At 40.8% G+C, this 20928-nt stretch overlaps 1 long non-coding RNA gene across 1 annotated transcript; it reads left to right on the forward strand.

The window, feature by feature from the left end:
* Window positions 1-14372: 14372 nt before the first annotated feature.
* LOC142383996 (uncharacterized) lies at window positions 14373-18664 on the forward strand. Its single transcript, XR_012770012.1, has 3 exons — window positions 14373-14466; window positions 15401-15542; window positions 17424-18664. It is a non-coding gene; the product is annotated as an uncharacterized LOC142383996 (long non-coding RNA).
* Window positions 18665-20928: the final 2264 nt, after the last annotated feature.

Here is a 20928-nt window from a genome sequence, read left to right on the forward strand (position 1 = left end):
TCTTGACTTTAACAACTGATATATTGTCTGTGCACAATGCTCTACCTTAGTAAAATATTGAATGTTTTGAAAATGACAGCATTTTGATTTTATTCACAAAGCACCAAGTGTCACAACTTTTTTGGAATCCGCTTCGTAAATAACTTATGTTAATGTTATCTTTGCCATACAGCCACACAGCCATTACTACACTAAAAGAAATGGAGTTTCAATATTCCAGAGTAAACCTAGGGCATATAAATTCAGATAGTTATTGCAAGTCAAAAGTTGATGCAAAATTTTGCAGATGGCCAATGTAATTTCAAATCTAGCTCTTTATATTTACAAAATTTCAACAATTTTTAACTGACCAAAGGGTAAAAATACCACTGTAAAATAACCAAGTGCTATCTGAAACGGAGTTGATTCAAACTCTAAGCTATACAAAAGCATGCCCCTTCTCCATTAACTTCCAAGCACAGGTGTAGGTTAACAAGATGATGGCCATTTTAGTGTTTTCTTCACCTCTTCTCATCTACAGTATGTGTAGTGTGCATGATCGGCAGAGAGGAAGGACGTTCCTCACACCGACATCATTAAATCTGAATCCATATTGCAGACTACTTATCCTCTGTATTACTTTAGGAGGACGTAAGGAAGATGGCCATTGAAGTGATGGCCATAATCAGGCAGTCACTAAGTTCCAATGACGGTAAGTGTCATGCTACACATATCAAATAAAAGCAATTGTATTTCTTTCATTCCATTTGGTTCGGTTTCACACATGGTTCAATTAAACTGGTTCTATGTCATCACATAATTATGATATGCTGGTGGCGATTGTGTTGTTTTTCACTGCACAAAAAGTGAACACCAAAGCAATTCATTGCAAGTTAATCTCACTTTTCACATTAGGTTGTCCAGATAGAACGTTACACTGATAGTGAATCCATTTGGCTAACTTTTTAACCAGCAGGTGTTAGAAAACAAGACGTAATAAACAAGAAAGATCCTATAAGAAGACTTATGCTGCAGGTGGTATACACAGTTATACACTTAGTCTTGCTGCCTCTGGGAGACCATTCCACCACTGGGGAACAACAACAGAGAACAGTCTTGATTGGGTGTTGAGCAGTGACTTGAATGTAGAGAACAACTGACGTGTGTCTGTGGTGTTGCTGATCTTGTTGTTTTAGCTAGTCTTCTTGGCAGCATTGAAGAAGGAGGGTCACAGGGACGGACCTCCACCCCATGGTCAACCCCCCGGCCTGAGAGGGACAATAGGACCTCCACCCCCCAGCCTTCAACATCTGGTGTCCAGCAGAGCATGCAGAGGTTTGGATGTTGATATAAGTGTAGTGTAATAATGCTCTCCCTCTCTCGCTCTCTCTGTCTGTCTGGAAGTCTACCCTTTGCCATGTAATTACTATTAGTTGTTTGTATTAACATTTCTTTTCAATCAACCTTTGTTGTAGGGCTTTCCCTGCGCTTTTCAGTAAGAGACCCAAGAGGCAGGCAGGGAAAACCCTTGATGTGCCATTCATACTTTTGGACCAGGCATATGAGAAAACGCCCAAGCCGTCTTTGGAGATGGTCCTGCTCCAGGCTGGCCTGGGCAAGAGAACTATTTGTGTAGCGGAGGCAGAATCTCATGAGGAGGTATTCTATTTTACCTCATGTTGTATGGTGCCGGATTTTTGACTGTTTGCATTTTTTTCAAGTAATACATTATTTCAATTTCAAAGTTTACAGAGAAACTTACCGAGGCTTATCCAAAGCTTCGAGACCTGAAGGGCGCATGGATGCTGCACAAAGCTATGGGTAAGCTATAAACTGAAATTGGACCATTTTTGCAGAATATCGCACTGTTGTAGGGTGCTTGGAATGACAAAAACCCATAAACAAGTTTTGATTTGAGCCTTGGAGCCCCAACAAGAACTTTGTGACATGTCAGAATCAATAAATCACTTGTTATATGCCAAAAGAAAAAAGTTAATAAGGCCAGATTGTATTGATTGTAATTTGTGGAAAAGCATCACGCACAAATTCTCACTTTGGCCCGATCAGTGACGGTGATGTTAATTTTATGCTGTAAGCCGTTGTGATATGTTGTATGCCACTATATTACCCTTACGCGGATTAAGTCATATTTGAATGTTGCCCACTTTATTCTGTAATGTGTCCATTAGTATTTACCAAGTAAACAATCCATCAGCTGTAAGCTTATCTCAGGGACTCCTCATCATTGTGTATCTGTCTTATTTTCACAATAACATTTCATAAGTCACCCAACTACTCTGAGTGTATTGATTTCCGTCCGTGAATTAATCAATATATTTTCACACAGGGGGATCTGGCCAGCGTAAGCTAAATGTGCTAACGCCTGACGACCGGGGCTACACGGGCGTGGCCGTCTTGCGGGCATGGGGAGGGAAGGGCATACTTTATATCATGCCTATACTGAATAAGCTGTCCACCTCTCCCCTCCCGTACACGGCCAGGGAGTTCGGGGGGATGCCGACGGCCAGGTGCGCCAAGTGCAATGACCCTGTCCCCCTGCAGCTGCTCCAGTTGCATGTGGTAAGACATCTGTTTGAAAAATATATTCAGAATTTTTCAGAATGTACTATGTGGATTTATAGCTTATCCTTGTGTACTTGTTTTATGTCAAAAAAATAAATGCATGTGTTTTCCAATAATAGGAAAGCTGTAAGGAGCCGTCTGACAAAGACCAAGACAGTGAAGTAAGACTTTTTGGATGACATGTTACAGATTGTATTATGTGGATGTGTGACATATGCATGTGGACTTGTTTTAGAGCAAAAACATTTAATGCATGACGTGTCGTCCAATAATAGGAAGCGACTGTGATTTCAGACGAGGAGATCAACGAAGTAAGTTTTTTTTGATGAAATTTGTCTGTATAATTTTATCAGTCCTTACAAAAATCAGTGATATGAAGGCACCATTTAGAAAGATTGTGACCTACATATTGTGGTTTCAATTTCAGATGTCCTGTCCCATATGTCTGAAGTTGGTGGACAGGAACATCATTGAGCTGCACGCAAGCTCCTGCGGGGACAGGCATGCTTTTTATGTTATGGTAACTATTTGCGATTGCTTCCTGGGAATGTATAATGTCTTTGTTTAAATTTGTTGACATTTCTTTCCACAGGCTCCCTGATGAAGAGGACAAGCCTTTAGAATGGTACTTGCATTTTTTTTTGAAGTTGGGTAAACAAATCTAATCATTGGTATTGTCAAAGTGGAGACATATGTCATGTACTTGTTTGCTTTCACATGGAATGTCAGCAATGTCTTTTGATTCAATTTATTTCCACAGTGGTCCAAGTGAGCCCCTTGAAGGGACGCTGTCTGACAGGTACTTTGATTTCTGTTTTCCCATGTTGGTTCATTCGCAAACTTCAGAACACATCATTGTCACCCACTATGACAGTACTTCCCCATGTGGGGTCATCTTAAAAGTTTACACGCAACATTATCAAACATGGTCTCGGATCAGATTCCAAAAAACTGGGACACAATTTTTTTTTGTGAATAAATACAACAAGCTGTTATTCTGAAAGCATGACACGTTAATAATATGGATCATTGTGCAAAGACAACGCATAATCTGTTTAAAATAAGATAATCTGATGGATATGTGTGCTCGGTTGAAATTGGATACATGCCAAAAATCTGAAGAAGTTAGGACAGGGCCAACAAATGTATGTTAAAGTTGAAGAGGACTAGAGAGAAGACAGGCAGATGCAGAAAAACAGATAATTGCTACAAAATCTCATGGACTAATTTTAAATGAGGCGTTCACATTATTTCAGATAGCCTTGCAAGACTAACAATGATGAAAGTAGTGCACGGGACCAAACTGTTGTTGTGGTTCAAATTGCCTCTGCATTGCCTTGACTGACGCTATGACCACTCAAACCACCGTTTTTACTTTCCCTTAGCCAAAGGCAGCCCGTCCCAAAGGTTATCCACCTGTTACGAGATTCAAATGGCCCCGTCCCACCTTTTGTGGGATTTGTGACGTGTGTGAAATTTTAGCCTCTTTGCGTAGATGGTCCCGTCAACAGGCCACTCACTGCTGAAAAGACTCAACTACATTGTTACAGCATTGCTATGACATTACCAATAGCCGTAAGTGACAGATTAAAACTTGGTCATTACAAATTTGCTGATAGTAAGGTTATAACATGGGCTCTGTGCAAATGGGTTGGAGATGAACTTTGTAGTAATCTTAGTAGTTTGTTTATGAAGAGGAAACCCATTAATTTGCCAGTATTTTTCCGTGCCGGAACCAAAATGACTGAGTTAAACACACAACTTCCTCAACACAATGAATTTACCAGGCTGTAACAGATATGTTGTCTGTACACAATACCCCATGTCATAATGTGTATGCATTGAATGATTTCTTTTAAATGCCAGAATTATGATTTGTGTCACAGTTCACTGAGAACATTCCGTGAAAATTTATTTCACTATTTCACATTTATTTCACTAACCTAGACCAGGGGTTCCCAAACTTAACTGTGACAAGGCCCCCCACATACTGTTCCAGCCAAGGCCCCCCTGACACGGGCTGTGCCACGCTATTTTTTCTGTGCTCCCCCTTTCACAACTATATAGTAGTTGGTGCATTTCTAAATCTATTCAAGTACTACGGAACACATATTTATAAACATTGTAAAGAAGAAAATGATAGCACAGTCACAGTCCTCCATCAGTCAACCCTTTTCATATCACTGCCAAACAGCAGGTAGCACATGGACATATGGGCTAATTCTCCTAAAGGCCAACAGTAGTGTAGGTTGTGAGGCATTGGGATTGTTTGGCTTATTTTTGGCTTATTTTGGTTTAGTTGTTCAATTTGTTTAATTATTTATTCTGTTTTGGTGTACTTTCCTGCCAACCTGCCGCGGCCCCCCTGACATCCCCTTGCAGCTGCCAAGGGGTCCCCGGCCCCCACTTTGAAAACCACTGACCTAGTCAATCACTAATTGCAGTCTTTGCTGCTGCTGTGTGTGGGTGTGGGTGTGTAGGTGACTTTTAGTTTAGTATGGTTTAAATGCACATTTGAAACTGGTCAAACGTCTGTGTTAACCCTGTAACATAGATTTTTGACAATAAAGTACACTTGAACAAGTGTCTCAACCTCTCTTTAATGTGAATTTGATCTCGGAATTCAGCAGGATTACGGACCTCAGTAGCTTCATCGAGATGCTTCAAAAGGAGGTGGACAACTCCACCACTTTTTCAATCAATGTCACTAGGGAGGACCTTGTGGAAAGAGGCCTTCAACAGTGGGAAAGGCAAAAGAAGTCAACCCCTAGGAACCCTCTGAGGGTGTCCTTTTTTGGAGAGCAAGGCATTGACAGTGGTGCCCTGCGCCTAGAGTTTTTAACTGGTACGTGCATGATTTGTTGTTACATCATAAATCATAAGTTAATGTTAATTTGTTTTTTTGTCAAATATCTGCCTCCATCACTCAGTAAAAGCCAACCGCTCGTGCAAAACCAAAGCAATCCATTGCAATCCATTGTTTAAAAGCACTGTGCTATTCATGCGCAAATCACTTCTGTCAATGTGTGATAATGCTACATCTGCTCTGTTCATCTTAAAAAGAAATGCTTGCCGGCGTGGAGGACAAATTCTTTGAGGGAGGGAGCGATGGGAAAGCCCCGAAATATTCGTTGAATTTTTTGGACGGCAACACCTTCAAGTAAGTGATAAAACATTAAACATGGGTTAACACGTTGGCAGCTCAGGTGATAGCTCAGATGCATACTGTAGGTTTACAGCAGATGAAAGCTCAGATGCATACTGTAGGTTTACAGCAGAGGTGGGCAAACTCAAATGCGGCCCACTGAGCCATTTCATCAGACCTGTGGAGCTTTAACTGCAAAGACAGCATTAAAGTCCAACATGATTTTTTTTACCAAACATTATTGAGATGGCTACCCTGTACAGGGTTTTTGTTATTTCTGACAGTTTCCTTGCAAAATGTGGGCCTTTGGCTAATATTGTAAACCCAATGTGGCCCTTGCGTCAAAATAATTGCCCACCACTGATGTACTGTGTATACAATATCAGGATTTCCACAAGCATTCAATGTCATCTGATATTGTGCAACATAGAATTTCCAATGATGACAGTTACTGTAGGTGCCTCATATGTCGACCAACACCCCACAATGCTGACAAAAAAACGGCGGGAAACCATGTGTAAACTACATGACATATACTGTGTGTGCATGAATACTTTACTGTATTGTGAACACTTTCCCTTGTGCTAAAGTATCTCTAATGAAATAAGCCTATCATGCACACTACTAGTAGTTTTTGTAGCCTGTCTGGCTGTACCCGCACATTATCTTCTAGTCATGCCTCTGTGCACACAGTGAAGGTGTACATTACTTGGCATGTGGTCAGGCAATTTCTCTGAAAGCACATGTTTTATGTGGGTGCTCTTAATGTAATGTTGAGTGGATTTTGTATGCAGTTTTTCATAAAAATGCCTTCATTGCAGGACAATAGGCGAGATCTTCGCCGTCTCCATAGTTCAAGGCGGGCCGCCACCAAAATTCTTAAAAGAATGGTGCTATAATTACATTGCCACCGGGGAAATGGATCTGCAGTCCATCACGGAGGACAGCGTGGTGGACGCGGACTTACGCAACCTCCTGCAACAGGTCAGTTGGGTTGGTAATATTTCACACCATCCTTACAATAGCATGTATGTTGGGGCTGCATCAAATTGGAAAGGGAAGATTTAATTTTAAAATATAAATTTGGCTGGCATTGCATTTTGTTCCATCTTCAGAATGATGGAAAATTACCAAAGGAACATGACTGGGCAAATCTAAACTGCATTACTTTGCCAAACACTTTAGCAAAAATGTGTAAGATATTGAAAATTTTACGCAGTAATAGGGTTTTCACACCTGGTCCCCTTTAAGTGAACCAAACTCAGTCCTCTTTAAGTGGCCCAAAAAGCGAACCGACAGCAAAAGGACTCAGTTCTGTTTTTGTTCATATTGTGAGTGTATTACAAAAAGAACTGGCTGATCTTTTTGGTCCTAGTAGGCTTTTACGGTGTGTCACTCTTCTTTTTTATCACACCCGGTCCTCTATAGCCCTCCTTAAGTGATTACACCTTGTCACAAGTGTAACTTGTCAGAACTCATAAGCGAACCGAACTGAGACCATGTCAACTAAGGTCTCAGTACGGTTCGCTTCCGAGGGGTCTGGGTACTCTTTGGAGCGTTCACATATGCGGCAAAAATGCTGAGTCACTACTCTGAGTTCGCTTAGGCGGCTGCAAGGGACCAGGTGTGAAAACGCTGTTAGACACTCTACAGGGGCAGTCAAAGTAAAAGAAATTGAAATGCATATAAACGTACTCATTGTCATTCTGTGCCCAAGGGGGCAAAGAAGAGTTCCACATTTAATTAATCTTCCCGCATACCATACACAAAACCGTAAAGAATCCTCATATTTCTTGAGTTACAATGCCATTTGTTATTGAAGATCTCCATTAAATGTAAGTGCCACTTTTTGCAAAAGCAAATGTGTGGTGGCACCCCTAAATCATCATATAGAAAAACTTATTTTGCATGGATTGTTTCTACATATATTGGAAGACTTTTAGCACCCAAACATAGCGAATTCAAAAGTGATGTAATCATGATGTTATGTTTTTTTAATTTTTATTTTTTTTTATTTATTTTTTTAGGTCCGTGAAGCAGATCCACTGGAGGTAGCTGAACAGCTCATAGCATGTGGATACACGGGGCCTATTGCGGAGGGAAAGAAGAAGGAAATTGAGAGGTGTGGCGCACATGTATTAAGAACTTCAGCAAAGACAGGGTGTAGGGACCGATGTGGTAACAGCTCTGTTCGTTATTATTAGTGTTATTATTGTTTTAAGGATTATTATTAACATTTTTGTTCCTCTCAGCGTCTTTCGGACACACATACACACAAACACACACAGAAACTCATACACAGAAACTCACAAAAACACACACACACACAATGGAAACAGTCTCCTTGCGCTCTCTACTGTATCTCTCTCTATGTCTCTGTGTGTCTCTCCCTCTATCTCTCTCTCCAACACACGCATGCACGCACACACACACACACACACACACACACACACACGTGAACACACACATTTTTTCCCGGTGTGAATATAACCTAAACCAACTGAAGAGACATTACACAAAAGGATCTCTACAATACCATGGACTTTCCATTTCGATACTGTTAGGTTTTCTGATCAAACTGTAGCAGTTCATGTTGAGATGTCATAGGGCTGCTCAAACTTAACTGCTCATACTACTGTGTATTGCATGCAACAATACAAACAAGCACTTTTTGAGAGTTAACACAATACCTGTTCATTTCTCATCAGATTCAGTATTATACAAATCCATTACCAATTCATTACAGTAATAAGCTATTACCAATTTCATTACGACACCAAGCCAACTCCCTTCTACTATTCATGATTTATGGTGGTATGGTCGTAACTCAGAATGATAGGTAATCTATTGTTTTCAAGTGTTTTTTGTTTTTGCAAAAAAACTGAAGAAAATCCAATGCACTCTCCTTTAGAAAAAGTTAAAAAGCCTTCAGTAGAGTAGAGTATATTTATTAATCCCAGAGGGAAATTAAGGTAATTTTTTGTGATGGCTTGGTCATACTAGACATTTAAAAGACCCCAACATGTTTCGGCAGTCATGCCTTCTTCAGAGAGTCAAACAGTGGTGACTGTGAATCAGATGGTTTTAAAATAATAAACAACCAATCAGAAGCTTACACATAGCAAAGGTCAGATGACTAGGTGTCATTACATTAAGTGTCCAGCAGGTGTCCTTATCCCATGCAAAGACAAGACATGGTGTTGTCTTGTGACTATTCTTAAAGGATAACTGCATGTTTGCTGCTGTCTCCGCTGTTTGGCTAATTTGGATTTTCTCTCAACTGGCTTTATAATGGCCGTGTATGGGCATGTCCAAATTTGTTTGTAAAACCACCCTAAACTAGTCTAGTAAACTAGCCCCACATGCCAGCACCAAAATTATTTTTGTCTGCGAGTGGGTCTAGCCTCAGACAATGCCCCAGGCCCTGAAGGTGGCGGACCAATCACAACGCAGGAGATTTGTTTTGAATATTTGGGTGCAAAGCGGGCAGGCTTTTGGTCAGAGCGTTGGCCTGTAATAACAGACATGGTTTGAAAAGCAATATGTTGTTCATCGATCAGGACCAGACTAAATATTCACATTTAATCTAATATTTTCCACAAACATTTGTTTAGGGAGGTTCACTTGTATTCCCTAACAAGTTTGATAGCGAAATATGGCATCAGTCAATTTTTATTTGCCATTTTTTGAAAGAAAGAGAAAAAATGTAAGTACAAAAAAGCTACTGTACATTAAACCATGAAAGACCAGACCAGAAGCCATGTTTTGCTACCAAAAAAAGTAAATAAATATACAAAAATTGGGTGAGTGGCAAATTCTTGAAAACAAATGTATAGGGTGCTTTTACTTGTAAGAACACTTTTGGATGTGCATATAGACAGCTATTGTAAACCCAGTTGAGCCAAAAACCAAATTAGCCAAATAACCAGCAAAATAAAACAAATGGTGGGGACCACTCTACTTTATTCAATTCAGAAAAGGGGCTAAATGTTAAAAATAGGGCACTTGTCCTTTAAACAATGTTGGGGTACACCTTTTGATAGAAATAATTTTGCAAACTTTCTGTCAGGTTGATGCAACCTTTTTCATGGGAGCTCTGGAGCCCATGTTCAGCGAAACAGGTTCATCTAAAAGGCAGAGGGAGACAGCTGTCATAAATTTCCTACAGGACTACGTGCAGGAGTTGGAAGACGCAAGTAAGTAATGCTACACTGTCTGAATTGTAACTGATTGGTTCCCATTGTAGCCAATAGTCTTGCAGTACTGCCTAGTTGCCAAGTTGCCAACTAGTTGATTGACTCAGTACATAATAATGTAGTGTTGCAAAAAAATAAAATAAAAAATACTCCGATGAGATCTTTTTAGGACTAGCTTCGAATGGAATAGTAATGTTTCTGGGCAAAATATAAACAACGAGGGGAAAAATATGATTTTAGGCAGCTCCGTTGAAACCCGTTAAATTTTCACTTGTCTGTGGTGGTACTTCAGCTAGTTGTCGATGACGAGCAACTTCCATTTGTGATCCTTTTCCATGTAGATATTCTATGGGTTTAGGCAGTCTTCACACTCTCACCTTAGAATATAGAGTAAATTTCAGGCATACTTTACAAATACGAATGATTCACTTTTTCAAAAGTACAGCACTTGTTTTATTGTTGTGGATGATGTGCGAATTTCACTCATGGACATCCCAGATAACAAAGTAGATAACAAAGGAGTTTTGAACCGAAACTGGCTTGCTTTTTGTGGAAAGTGTGGGCATGACGCGTAACCCAATTTTTGTTCGAAATTAGACATGTCAAAGTCAAAACAAAAGGGGGAAAGCCCACATTTTACCCAAAAAGTAGTATATTGAACCATTCATTTTCCATATAACCTTCTAGACAACATTTTTTCCACTAATTTTTACTTAGTGATGACATAAGGCCCGTGTTCTACCGGGTACAACACAGCATGATTCGGCTGTCAATTGCTTTTTTTCGATTGGGCACAACACAGCTTGACTGAGCGGGTATTTCGCTGCCTACTACCCAGAATCTGCGTCCGCTCGTCCTCATATATGAATCAAAAAATAATTATGGCGGCCACCACACAAATTCTCTTGGAATGCTCTTTAGTTTGACACTGTATAACTTTATATTAAAATCGAAGGCAGAAATCAACATTCTAGTATCCAAATATGATGGCACTGAAACTATAGCCTACTTTGATAGATGAGATATCTGTCGGCTTTATGTGAAGTTGGAGTTGCCGTGGCTTAGTGGTTAAGGAGATGGACTGAAAATCAGATGGTTGCAGTTTCGAATTGCCACCTTCCAATACCTAGCTCACTCCATGGCTGAGAGTCCCTTGAGTAAGGCACCTAGCCCCACACTGCTCCAGGGACTGTAAACAATACCCTGTACTTAAAGGTGCACTGTGTACACAAGATTTTTAGTTGTTTATTTCCAGAATTCATGCTAAAATTCATGCAAAATATTTGTTTATTACTTATTAAACTTACATGAAAAGATCGTTTGGCAATAGGCAGCTCAGTTTCAATGAGCAGCATAGTTGCAGTACCTTTTTTGACCATTTCCTGCACAGTGTACCTTTAAAATAACTGTATGTTGCTTTGGATAACAAGCGTCGGATAAGTGTAGTGTAATGTAATGTCATTTAATACAAAAGTCAACAATCCTATGCTTAGCCAAATCTTGCCTTTTTTGTCCATTAATATTGCTAGATTTTCTATTAATGATTTGTCCGCTAATATTGATAGAAATCCACAGGACAGCAAATACATCTATATCTTTACAAGTGAATACAAGTCACTTCTGTCCGCGACCCCCCTAGAGGCCCCGAAACCAGTTTGGGAACCACTGAACTAAGTAATGTTGTGTGACAACAGCTAAAACGTAACTACGGCCCACATTAAAACATCCACTTTGAAATTGTAATGTCTTCACCAAAGATTTGCGTGAGGTGAAGTCACAACAGTAGAAAAACTCTGTGTAAAAATGTCCTAAACTTGGCTTTACTATTTATGTTGTCACAGTGATATCAGGCACCACACCTTTATGTGCCTTTTGGTTGAGAAAAGTGATGCTTCGGTTTGTCAACTGACAGTTGGCTTTTGACCAAGTTGCACTTGATTCAAACTGTGTGCCTCTGATCTGTATGACTTAATGTTAACACATGTTTGCTGACGGGCCTTGTACTGAAAAGTAGTTATTTATGAATTCATTGAAAGCAATGTTATTGTTGTTTTGTGTAACTGTTCCATTAAGGTTCTTCATTCTTCTCTTTCTCTAGATCCTGAGGATGTGGGACACCTCTGCCAGTGGCTCACTGGCCAGAGGCATGTCCCCAGCTCCCTGGCCGAAAGGAATTCGTTTAAAATCGTAATTGAGTTCCAACATGCATGTGAAGTTGAATACGGGAACCACACAGTGTGCTTCCCTGTAGTTAATGCATGTGCTCGGGCAGTTACGTTCCCCGTGGCTCATCTGGGCACATATAGTGATTTTAAACAAGTCCTTGGCCAAGCTATTGAGTTTGGCTCCACATTTGGAAGATACTAGTTTTTTGTTTTTTTTTTTGTGCCCAGATGGTGCCACGGCAACGTAACTGCCCGAGCACATGTGTTTCCGTTCTGTTTTGGGGTTCGATGGGGGTCTGGGAGAGGAGTGGGGGTGGGAGAGGTGTGGTGTGGTGGGTGCCCACATAGCAAAGTTTATCTGGCCCACTGTTGGCCCACTTCTTTTTTTGCCGACAGTTATTTCAGTGTCGGCCGAGTGTTGGCTCAGTTACTGCAATCGACAGTTATTTCAGTGTCGGCCAAGTGTTATTTTGTTATTTTGTTATTTTTTGACAGTTATTTTCATTGTTGGCCCAAGTAATTGTTGGCCCATGTTTATAAGTAAACCAAAACTGTTTCTAAACTAAAATTAAATAAACTCAACCTTAGAAATACAGAATGTGTGGCGTGATTATTTTAACGAAGGGCAAACGTGATGATATGATGAAATGTTTGTAAACAGTAAAGGGATGTATGAATGGATGATAACGCATGCGTTTTGGAACTCGCAGCAGTAGTGTTTGATGTTAGCGTGCACTTAACACTACGGGCGAGTGATTACTGAAAGGACGGGTGAATGAAATGTAACACGGTGTATTGCTGAACAGAAAACCAAAATATTTAGAAACCAAAATGTAAACATATAATCAAACAATTGTCCATGACAGAGTCTGAATGCTCAGCAGCCTCTGGCTGCAGTGACGGTCTATGGGTGACCCGTCACATGCCCTCAGTCTTTTTTTTTTCTAAAAGTTCTCATGCAAAATGTCAAATTTGTATGCACCAAGTATCCAAATGAAAGCTGAAAACAGTCACTAGGGGTGCCTTTCCCTGTATTGTTGCTATGGTGTAGTAGGCTAAGTGTGCTCCACTGAAACAATAGAAACACATATTTGAAACATTTGGTCAGAAGGTGGTGTGCTGCCAACACACCTTGTGGACTTCTGTGTCTTTGGAGTAGAAAAAGTATGATGTGTAAGTTGGATCATAGATGTCACCATGGTCACATGTGGACACAAAGAGTTTTGTCACTTTACTGTAATGCTGCAAGTGCACATTTTTCCCAAGGGGGGAGGGACTTCTGGAGGGGAAGGTTGTCAGGTTGGCAACGATTGGACATGCCCCCTCCTTATTGGATCCAGGACCTTGATCCCCCCCCCCCCCCTTGAATGCCCTTGAATTCAGATAAAAACGAGTGGGCACGGACTGTCTTTCTCTGGACTCACAGGAATATCATCAACTTTTTTATCTCTCTTTTTTCTGCCTGTTCCTGTTCCTGGCACAATCCCTCGAGCTGCACAAAAAAAGTTTGCGGTGTTCTTGATCGAAATGTCATATAAATAAATAAAAATAATAATAAAAAAAACAGCAAAAAAGAACATAAAAGAAGAAAAATCCAAAGGAGTGTGCAAAAAGTTCTGATACCTGCTCTTCAAGCCATTCTTTGCAGTGCTACTCCAGTGAGAGATGGGTTGATGTTCAGACCTGCATACGATTGGATGAAACTGGCGCCTGGATAAATGTGTGACCACTCACCATGGAAATGGGCTTATGGGGTCAAGGGGTTACCAAGGGTATGTGTGTGTGTCCGTGTGTGTGTGTGTGTGTGTGTGTCTCTCAGAATAGTGAGAGAAGAAGGGGTCTCTCAGGTCATCCGCACCCCGAGGCCTTTGGGCCCAGTGACACCACAAAGCTGCTTTAGGAGAGAACAACCACTTCATTCAATTTCTTGGGTCAGTATTGTATGGAAAAATGTGTTCATTTGTGTCTGTATGCGGTTTACTTCAAAAGTTATCCCACATTCTGATACTTTTATCATTTTCTGGGTTCCAGTCTAGCATTGAAGGGTTAAAAATGTAAACTTTGGGGCATTATTTCAGCTTAATACCAATAAAATAATTAAATTCATACTGTAGGCCTATACTGTATAGTACCATACTGTAAATGAGAAATAAAGAGCAAGTGGTGAAAAGGCACACGATAAAACTCAAATCGCCACCGCAGGATTCGAACCGGCAGTTAGGAGTTCATTCAAATAACCTATAGAGGGCGCTACCTGACTGGAGAATGCTGGCTGGGAAAGGTTGCTCTTCTCGTCGTGAAGCTGCTCCTTGCTACGCTTTTCACACAATAACACCAGAGCACCGGAACGGAAGCAGTTATCCTGACTCCTTTCTTTCTTCATGTCTCCACTCATCAGGTACGCAACTTGTTTTAAACTTTGACGAACGTTGTATAAGGCATCAAACGTTAGAATTTGTGTCGTTAGTGATTTTGATCAGTTGCCAATGGGTTCATTTTGAATAGGGGAAAGTTGGCTAGTTCGGGAAACGAGTGGAAGCTAGCTTGTGTTCTTTGCTAATCTTTGTAAACCATTGTAAACCTTCATAAAAGTAAAAACTTGATATACCATTCATCTCACGATCTTTGGAAAGACTATTTGTTAGTGTAATACAGCAGTTAAACGTATAGGACCACGTCTCTGCATTACCTGTGCCTGTTATGTTTTGACGCCAAGTATTTGCAATTGTCTGTATGAAAGTCAGTGCTGGCTGCACCATTCCGGTGAGCTGTTTTACAGTAGCCTAATCAGTCATGTCAAGGCGGAAAATGGACTTATTGTAACTGCGTGTACAACGGAAAAAGCACTTTGAATGGACATTTGATCTCGTCCATGATTTGTGTTAATTTCTTGTCATGTCAACGTTAGATGTGCTTTGCTACTCTCAAACCTGCAAGACCCCTGCCTTGGATAGCTATTATAAGACTTTGGATGTAAAAGTTTTCTTTCTTGTAAAGACTCTGCGGGCCGCATGCCCACATCTGGCCTAAAGTGATCATTTCATTAACTAAATGACACATATGGGCTATCTATCAGCAGGTTTACCACTTCCTGTAGGTCAACTTAGCCAGGTTTACCACTTCACCATAATCTTGGAATAGCCCCTGATCCCCCCCAATTTTTTTTTAATAATAATCCAATACAGTAGTTAAATGTTAGACCACCTCTCTGTTATGTTTTCATTGCAAGTAATTGCCATTGTCTGTATAAGAATCTTTGTGTGTGTGTGTGTGTGTGTGTGTGTGTGTGTGTGTGTGTGTGTGTGTGTGTGTGTGTGTGCGTGCGTGCGCAGATGGAAGCAGTCATTCCTGTTGTGATAAATGATCTTGATGATGATGGACAATCATCTTCAAGACCCCGGCAGCTCCATGCCTCAGAACATCATGCCCTGCCTCTCCATCCAGAGTGACCCTCCTGGTCTGCACACGGTGTCGGTAAGGCCACCTTCAAAAGGGCACTGCATTGAATTAATGCAAAAGATGGAGAATAGCCTGCCTGTGTGCGCGCGCGTCTGCACACACACAGGTCTGTCTGTATTAATATTAGTATTTACGAATCATTTCACTTATTCACACACATAATGGGACACAAATTTCCCCTTGGGGATAAATAAAGTTTATATCTATCTATCTATAAGCATACATTCATACACTGCCCTGCCAAAAATAGTTGCCACCAAAAACATGGTCACACACTCTAATATGTTGTTGAAACACCTATATCTTTGATAAAGGGATGCTTTGCTGTGGCATTGTTTTGATAAGTGTCTGCAGTGTCAGAAGATGTCCATCTAGTGATGCATTCATTTTCCTGCAAGAACTTGGCTTGATGATGGTAGAGTCTGACCGCTACACAAAGCCTTCTCCAGCCCATGCCAAAGATTCTCAGTAGGGTTATGTTTTAGATTCTGTGGTTTGAAATGAATGTGTGAATAGTATGTCTTATGGTCTCTGAAACACTTTCAAAATTTAAGCCCAATGATCTTTGTGGCATTGTGATCATTGTGCATTTGTAGCATAGTGGTCTTGAAATATGCCTGTGGCATCAGCAGAGACAAAACCATTAATAGAATAAGCCGGTCTTTGACTATATCCTGGAAGTCAGCTGTCCTCATTCTTTGAGTACATACTGTAGCTGAACATTCAGGTAGAGCCGGCATCAAATGTGTAAGTGATTGCCTATGGCAATGATTGCACCCTTCTCAAACAGACTAAAATCTTTTCCATAAGAACAGGATGCGTCTTCTGACATGGTTGTTTAAGAAATGAGAAGCAACTCATTGCAGCAGGCTGGTTCATGGACATCATTATCACTTTTCATTGTTGGAGAAGGTCCTGCACAGCATTCAGACTCCATCATTGTCAATTCAAGGTCTTCAACATATTTTTGGTGTTGGTGTTGCACCATATGAAAATTTCAACATACACACACAGTCAACTTAATAGTTGGGGTACCCTACAATTGTTATGAGTTACAGATTTATTTGTATAATATCTCTATTTCACAACACCTGCTAGTTTGAAAGAGAACCTCACATATGCATAACTAGAAATGCACCCAGAGAGTGCAGACCTCCGCCAAGGAAGCTCAGTATGTTTTCAGACATTAAGGATATTTGCATTCAATCCGCGCACTATGCATTCTGTCTGGCTTTGGCACCTTGAGGTCGCGCCACCTTGTGGCAGGTCGCGAGATTGCAGATGCGAACGAACAGACAAACATCCAGACAAACCAACAGACAAACTCAGGCGAGCACATAACCTCCTGGGCGGAGGTAATAATAATAATTAAATGTTAATATGGCTTTACAAAGGAAACAGGCACTAAAATCAAGATAATTATATGGAAAATATTTGTTGCACTAATTGATACAGACTGGTTAAAAGTTTGTGTAGCCAACATTTTCCATAAATATATTTTGGTTTCGCAGGACATTTCATAGTTACTAAGTTTTACAATAGTCCTCTATTCCAATGTGCTGACAACATTTTTTTTTTAGTTTCTGTACAGCAATACCACATACAATTCCATTCTGAAATAATCCCAACAAAATCAATTTTCAAAGGATGGAATGATATTAGCTAACAACTGCACTTTCACTTATATTACACTTTTTATTGCCGTGTTTTATTGTCATTTGACATAGTCAGGGGCAATCAGGCATTTTTTACATAGCAGAAAACCAAAATATACATTTTTAGCAAACCTGATGGAAGCATTTAGAATGGTGTAGTGGAACATTGTATAATTTCTCATTATGCAAATCCTTGTCACTGACCCTAACATGGATTTTTTTGATGATTTTTTTCTGACAGGCACGGAGCCAGTTCTCAGAGGGTGGCACCAGCAACATTAGATGGAGGGTCCCACTGTCTCCGCACCCAGACTTATCCGACCACCGCCAGCAGCTGTGCATCTTCTCCTCGTGACTCAGCCAACCTCACTACAGGGCTCCATCATCTCCACATCCAGGGACATCACTCTGGTGCAAACCACTACCTTTCTGCGCTTTACACCACTGCGTTGCACCTCTGCCTCAGCTCCCACACCTGTTGCTCAGAAATGAAAAGAAGTGATGTGATTTTGTTGGTTGACCCACCTGTTTTGCTCTTTTTAAATCTTTTATTTTTAATTGTCTGTATGCATTTAGCTGTGGGAAATGCATTCCATCTGTTTACGTGACATGTTTGGATGCTTTTATACAGGTTGTTTAAGTGCATTTGATGTCTTAATGTGTATTGTGTGTAGGCTGCTAGTTACTTTCATTTCCTTTGGGATTATCAAAGGGATTCAAATCTACAATAAGTCATCACCTCGCAGAAATGAGTGCTGTTCTACATGCAGGTCAGACATTGAGGCAGAGGGAGTGAGAGACTTAATATTGTAAATATTAAGTGGATATGCTAAAGCCATATGTTCCTTCCAGGGTGTTGCGTGCCTCCAATACCAACCGTTTAGCCTTGCCCGCTACTCACACAAGGCAATCCCAGTCCAAATGGTTTTCTGTCACTGTTCCTCAGTGGTGGAATAAGGTACCAGTTCCTACAAGAGCAGAGTCATCCCTCTCAACCTTCAAGAAGCCAGTGAAAACTCATGTCTTCTGAGAAAGCCTGTTTGACACTTAAACATAGGCCCTAAGTAGTTCTGCTCACCTCGTGACTGTAGGGTGTTTTTCTTCCCCAAGTTTTTAGCTTCTTGTCTTAAGCCACTGCTTTTAACATCTTTGTGTGCCTAAATTGCCTTGTATGTGTCTTATTATTTTATGCTACATCATTTTACCATGTGTTGGACGATGCTGTCAGTGTTGCAACTGCACACTGCGCCTATGTCTTTGTATATTATATACATTTTGCTTCTTAACACTTTTTTTTTAATGCATCTTATTTCTTATGCTACATCTTCTTGTACCTTGCGTCGGACAATGCTGTCAGTGTTGCAGCTGTACACTGTGCCTAGATGTCTTACCCTCTTCCTGCTTAGAGGCTTTGGTCAAAGGTGTCTGTGAAATGCAATGTAATGTAAGGTAATGTAAATAAATGATTTTTTTCTGGTTCAACTTCCTTCAGCAATATGAACTACATGTACACAGAAACAGGCTATATCGTTAGTTAAGTCATGAGTAATTTTACGTATTTTTTGATGGGTATTGATTTGAATTAATTTCAAGCTGAATAAAACATAGTAATCAAGCTGGAACATCCCCTGTGTAAAGGTAAGTTCAGTGTGGCACTGGCTACTCCTTATAGAATGGTATAGGCTTAGGCACGCTAACAGGGAAGAACGGGTATGAAAGTTATTTTAATATTTTTTTCTTGCGCACCCATCACATCAAAACCAGATGCTGCCTAATTTGATTTTGGGAGAGGAGGGTGCACATCTAAGATGTTTGGAGCAACTGCTCCTGACTGATTGCAGATAATGTAACAGTAACTTGCATTTTGGTGAGAGTCCTCTAAAGTTTGTGGAGCAGCTGCTCTTGATTGATTACAGATAACTTTGATTTAACCGAGAATTCACTCGGTGATGGCGAAATGAATGATTGTTCCAACCGATTTCAATAAAGGTGTTCTGACCGCTTGTATTGACTATCCGGGCAACGCTTTTATTACAATGCAACCTATCCTACCAGCTAAATGATCCAACACACGAAGCAAAGCCTTAAGAACTATAGGCCTACATTACAAATATCTGGACCGTCGTAGGAAACAGGTTTGTTTGTCTCTTCTCAGTCATGCAGCAAGCACGGACCTGGATTTCAGTGAAACATTGCACTTAGAACATGTTAATTTGAGGTCTCTGTAAACGTGCATTTAGGTGTTGTTTGCAACACAACTTCTTTGTCATCATGCGGCTCATGCCAAATACATAGCCTGCTAACTTAAGGTTTTTAAAACACACAGTCGTGACCAAAATGAAACTTAGGCTAAGGGAAACAAGGACAGTCCTAGGCTACAATACGAACCACATATATCAGTTGATGAAAAGTCTACTCACTTTATTTCTCATCTGATGTCTGCTGACGAATCAATCTCAACAAGTTCGCCCATGAAACAAACATATTAAACACAATGTTTACATAAAAATGGGTTTAAGAAATCAAGGTGAATGCCCTTGTCAGCAGCCTTTAGTCATTCCATTCATCAGTTGTATTTCTAACGTGAGCTGCAGTCACCATAGCAAGGATATCAACAGTTGATCTTGAGATCGGTGTGTGACTATTTAGGACTGAACTAACTTCCGACTCGTTGGCTATGCTAACCAGTAGAAGGAGATCATTTAAATATTCATATTTCTGCTCGCGCGCGAGGAAATTCATGTCACCTCTCGCGCGTGAGGCGGTGTTTGCGCGCGCGCGCAGATCAAAATCGGTGCAAAATAAGTGTCTGCGCGCGCGCGCAGAAGAAAATACCTCGCGCGTGGCAGTGTCTGCACGCGTGGATGATTTGTCACTATATTGACGCCATAGAAGTGGTCCGAAATGAAATTGGCCACAAAAAAGGTCGCAGCTCTCCGACGCAGCATGTCACAAACGGGGGGGGGAGCTCCGATCCAGGTTTGGATTTGAGTGCCTTGGAGGAGAGGGTGGCTGGCCTGATCGGAGCTACGTCTTTTTTCCTTGAATAACAGAATGCTTACCAAAAGTCAGAATCGCTGAATAAGTTCCTCTCTCCTCCTGAGTGCTCTTAGCTGTGCAGGCTGGTGGTAGGGATCTCTGGGTGCGGGGTCCTCTGGATGTACATCTGGAAATGGCACTCTTTTTTTGGGCAATGTATGGAGAACCCCGCATGCAATAATAATATTGCATACCTTTTCGGGCGTATATAGAAGGGTTCCCCCCGCAGCCGAGAGACAGATCTGCCCTTTAGGTACCCTAACCTCTCCACAGTGCGCAGTGTTAAAGCGCCTCTCCTGTTCGGTGTGAGGGTGCGCGGTTGAATAATGAGCCATCACTCTTCCAATTACGGAGTTGTACTTGTTTAATTTATTTAATTTGCGTTTATGTTTATATTTATGTTGAAGTCAAATAAAACATGGGCCTTCTTTGAAGTGATAAGTCTGTAATTTTAACCAAGGGATTTGTTGCGACTCATGAGGCACGCACTAGTGACGCTGCTGTGTTGCAGTCACCGCAAGTCAAAATGGAAAAGTGCGTACACGCCCTCAGACCTGTCGTGGCGATTTCATCTTTCCTGCGCTCACGATGGATTTGATAAATGCCAACCTTTGCGCAGAAAAGAACGTACACACGACCTACGCACGTTTTTCGTCTTACGCAAGTTTGATAAATGAGGGCCAGTATGTTTTTGAAATGTATTGTTT

This window comes from Odontesthes bonariensis, chromosome 1 (assembly GCF_027942865.1).
Source record: "Odontesthes bonariensis isolate fOdoBon6 chromosome 1, fOdoBon6.hap1, whole genome shotgun sequence".
NCBI classification, from domain to species: Eukaryota; Metazoa; Chordata; class Actinopteri; order Atheriniformes; family Atherinopsidae; genus Odontesthes; species Odontesthes bonariensis.